Source organism: Apis dorsata, unplaced genomic scaffold, assembly GCF_000469605.1.
Source record: "Apis dorsata unplaced genomic scaffold, Apis dorsata 1.3 scaffold_341, whole genome shotgun sequence".
Lineage (NCBI taxonomy): Eukaryota > Metazoa > Arthropoda > Insecta > Hymenoptera > Apidae > Apis > Apis dorsata.
The window spans coordinates 100669-105630 of NW_006263608.1; positions in this window are offsets into that span (position 1 = coordinate 100669).

A 4962-nucleotide genomic window follows, 5' to 3' on the forward strand; every position below is an offset into this window, starting at 1 on the left:
AAAGTTGGACGACGAATGTAGGCGAATGTACATGCGATCGTAATTGAATGAAGACCAATATTATCGGAAGCGAAATTTTACGTATTACGAGTTGTTCGAATATTTCTTCGAAGCAGGAGAATTGTTGGTATCCTTTCTTCATAATAATTAGAGAATTTGCGTTTCTTGATTCTTCCAATGTTACAAATGAAAATGGAAAGAAAGTGTAAATAAAAAATAATAAATTGTTGAGCGAGGAGTAAACTATATAAATGAACCATTGCATTTCAAAAAATTATATATATATATATATATACGTATTCTTAAATTGCAAGCCGTGTTCACAATTGTCATCGAAATGATCTCTCGAGAAAAAGGAAATTTTGTAGTATATCTTTCATATAATCCACCACCCAAAGACAGCAAATGTGGATAGATTAAAAAAAAAAACTCTAAAAATAGATTTCTTCTAAGTGATTCACTGATAGATTTTCAAAGATAAAAAGAAAGAAGAAAAAAGAAAAATAATAATAAAACGAACCGATTTTTTCGAGGCTTTGGCTTTTTTTCACATCACTTGGGGGACGAAAGGGTAAACGGGAAGAATTTCCTCGAATCGCGAAATTCACGAACTGTTTCGACGACAGCTACGACGACAGACTTTTAAAACCAAAAGAATCCGAAACGGAAACGCCTCCATGGAGCGAGGAACAACGTCGAAAGGGGGCTCCGCGATACAGAAGGGGGGGGGCAGCCACGTTTCTCCCGTTCGAGGGATGTTTACGCGCAAATATTGAAAATGGAGGTCGAAGTCGAGTGGCGGGATTAAAACGAGTTTCGAACGAGTTCGAATGCGTGTAAGGTACGTTTGTTTGCCTTGGGACAACCCCCCTCCCCCTCCCCGTGCGCGTTCACGGGAGAAAACAAATCCGTCGATCGAACCCTTTCGGTTCGAAAGAAAGTTTTTCGAACGATCTTTGATCCTGGGAAGAAATCCGGAAAGATAAGAAGAAGTTGGAGAGAATAAATAAATTGTATTTATTCTTTCGAAATAAAATTGATCAAATTGATTGGCTAGAGATTGCATAGCGATGAATGTATTAATAATATTAATGTAATGTCTAAGTAATCTAAGTTTGTATTAAAATTTGATAGTTGAGATTACGAATAAGGTTGATAAGTTCGATGATTTATGGTTCCAAGCGTAATAATAATTATAAATAATTGTAGCGGTAAATGGTTATACGAATAAACGTTATTGTGAGCTGTTTCGATAAGCAGTTACTTTATTTTTAAACTCAAATTAGTTTTTAATGTTTTAAATTTCATTCTGCTTTATACGTGCAATTGCATTTCTATAATTACGTATAATAATATTTTTGGATCGTCTTATTCCAGAAATCTCGATGGGTAAAATTTAATAATTGAAGTGACGAATAAATTCTTATTTTGATAATTTATTGTTCGAAATCTGATAATAATTATAGTGGCAAACGGTTAAAATAATAAATTATTCGAGAATTTTAATAAGCGATTACTCGAAATAATTTTATTCTTAACTTTAAGTCACTTTTCCAATCGGGTTAATGGACAAAAATTTTGTTTTACACGTAATATTTTATTTGGATCGTCTTATTTCAGAAATTTCGATGGGCAAAATTTAATAATTAGGTTAGATTAGGTTAGATTAAATTAGCTAGGTTAGGTTAGATTAGGTTATATTAGGTTAAATTAGACTAAGCTAAGTTAGATTAGGTTAGGTTGGGTTGAGTTAAGCTAGGCTAGATTAGATTAGGTTAGGTTAAATATGACTAAGCTAAGTTAGATTAGGTTAGATTGGGTTGAGTAGGCTAGACTAGACTAGGCTAGGCTAGATTAGGTTAAGTTAGGTTAGATTAGGTTAAGTTAGGTTAGATTAGATTAGGTTAGGTTAGGTTAAATTAGACTAAGCTAAGTTAGATTAGGTTAGGTTGGGTTGAGTTAGGCTAGGCTAAGCTAGGCTAAATTAAGTTAGGTTAAGTTAGGTTAGCTGAAGTCACGAATAAATTCTTCTTTCCTTAATAATTTATCGATAAATATCGTTCGATAATAGTAAAACGGTTATACGAAAATGATAAATTATTGGAAGCGATTTTTCTAGAAGTAACTATTTTTTTAACATTAAATCATTTTTTCAATCGGATTAATGGCCAAAAACTCTGCTTTCACGTGCAATTTCATTTCTATAATTACATATAATAATATTTTCTTTGGATTGTCTTATTCCAGAAATCCCGATGAGCAAAATTTAATAATTAGGTTAGGTTAAATTGAATTGGGTTACGTCAGGTTATATTAGATTATGTTAGGTCAGGTTAGATTAGGTTAGAAAATAATATTATTTTCTTTGAATCGTCTTATTCCAGAAATCTCGATGGGCAAAATTTAATAATTAAGTTAGGTTAAATTAGGTTAGATTGAGTTAGGTTAGGTCAGATTTACGTTAGATTAAGTTAGATCAGGTTAGATTAGGTTAAGTTAGCTGAAGTCACGAATAAATTCTTACTTTAATAATTTATCGTTCGAAACATAATAATAATTGATAATAATAAAACGGTTATACGAAAATAATAAATTATTCGTACATTTTAATAAGTTTTCATTGCCTAATCAACACACACACATATATATATATATAAAGAAAGAAAGAGAGAGAGAGAAAGGATCTCGGTGAACGATCGATAAAATCGCTGATCCTCGCCAGTTTGTACACTCAGTTGGCAACAATGGTCGCCCATTTCTCGGCGGAGAAGGAGGAGGCGGCATTGTGGCGGCGCTTTCGAAACGTATTCCACAGGCAACCGGATGGTACTCGGTCCGCGGATCCGAGGCGGATGGGGCGCAATCAACAACGGGGGGGTGAGGGGAGGGGGGAGAGACGGGGAACAGAGTCAGTCGGCTGAATTATTTTAAGTAGCGAAACGCTTATGACTCGAACGCGTTCATGCATATTCAGCTCCTGCCTGAGAAGCCGGATTATGCGGCGACTATGGCGGACGAGTCTTCCGCTTCTGATTGCTCGATACCAAGAGGGGGAGGGGAGGGGAGGGGAAATGTAGAACAGGAAATTCTCCCGTTTCGAAATCGAACGGATAAGAGAAGAGAGAGAGAGAGAGAAAGAAAGAGAGTTGACGCGCCATCTTCAGCGTTTCGATTTAATTTAAATGTCGGGGGATGGGAGGATATCGATAGATTCGATTTTTTTAAGAATTTTGAATTGTTTGATTTGCAATTTCGAAGTCAAAGAATTTCTACATCTTTCATATGATACATATATTATAAATTTTACAAATATATATATGTATATATTTTTGTAAAATTTTGAGAAGCATGATTTTTCGTTGCCAATCTTTCGAGACGATGAAAATTAGGAAAAGATAAAGGAAAAGAAGGAATTTTTGGAAAAATACCAAGAGACAAGGAGTTGAAAAGAAGAAGAAGAAGAGGGTCAAAGAGCAAGATCTCAGTCAAAATTAGGAAAAGATAAAGAATTTTTGGAAAAACAAGAGGCAAGGAATCGAGAAGAAGAAGAAGAGGATCAAAGAGCAAGATCTCAGTCAAAATTAGAAAAAGATAAGGAATTTTTGGAAAAATACCAAGAAACAAGGAGTCGAGAAGAAGAAGAAGAAGAAGAAGAGAACGAGATCTCAATCAAAATTATGAATTCCTAAATCTTTCGTTGCTAATTTTTTCAGATCAAAATTAGGAAAAGATAAGGAATTTTTGAAAAAATACCAAGAGTCGAGAAGAAAAGGAAGAAGAAGAGAGTCGAAGAGCGAGACCTCAATCAATATTACGAATTTCTAATTCTTTCGTACGATTTATATATAAATATATACAAATATAGATTTGTAAAATTTTGAGAAGCCTAATCTTTTGAGATCAAAGTTGATAAAGAATTTTTGGAAAAATACCAAGAAACAAGATTGTCGAGAAGAAGAAAAAGAGAAGAAGAAAAAAAGAGTCAAAGAGCTCAATCAAAATTATTATGAATTCCTAAATCTTTCGATGCGGATTTTTCAAGATGATCAAAATTAGGAAAAGATAAGGAATTTTTGAAAAAATATCACGAATCAAGAAAAAGAAGAAGAAGAAGAAGAAGAATCAAAAAGCGAAATCTCAGTCAAAATTATTTTCCAATCTCTAACTTTTCGTACTATTAATATATAAATATAAATTTATACAATTCTGAGAAAATCCTCAACTTTCGTGACTTTATCAAAGTTGATAAAGAATTTCTGGAAAAATACCAACAAGCAAAGGAATCGCGAAGAAAAAGAAAAAGAAGAGAGTCAAAGAGCGAAATCTCGTTTTGTCGTGGACAGTCGGAATGTTCTTGGAAATTGGGCGAATCAAAGATGCCTCCCCTCCCCTCGATCCGCCAACGGGGGATCCGCAAAGGTTCAAAGCCTCTCCCTCCTCCTTGGAAAGAAGCGGGAAGAAATTTTCTTTGAGATCGGGCGAGCATTTAAACTCGTGGAAAACCTGGTCGAAGGAATCAATATGATATGAACGATATATTCAACGTTTCTTGACAAATTATCGAAAACCTTGGAGGGAAGTTGAAGCCGCAGACGTTTCCTTCTCGAAACGAAATACATGAAATAAAAGACACGGTAGACTGAAATTAAAAAAAAAAGAAAAATTCTCGCTTATTCATAGAATTTTTAAAGATACGCCGATGTGAATATTAAGATTTCGATTCCCCCCCAACTCCTCACGATGAAATCTTTCTCCGGCGAATATAATAAATAAATAAACGGGGCAGATGTAATAATAATAGTTCAAATTCCGTTTTTTCAAATCGCGGCGAAAACCGTCGCAACCGTCCAAATATTTGCACACCTAACCTACGTCGCTTCGGGCTCGCAACTCGAAAGGAAGAATGAGAGAGAGAGAGAGAGAGAGAGAGAGAGAGAGAGAGAGAGAGAGAGAGAGAGAGAG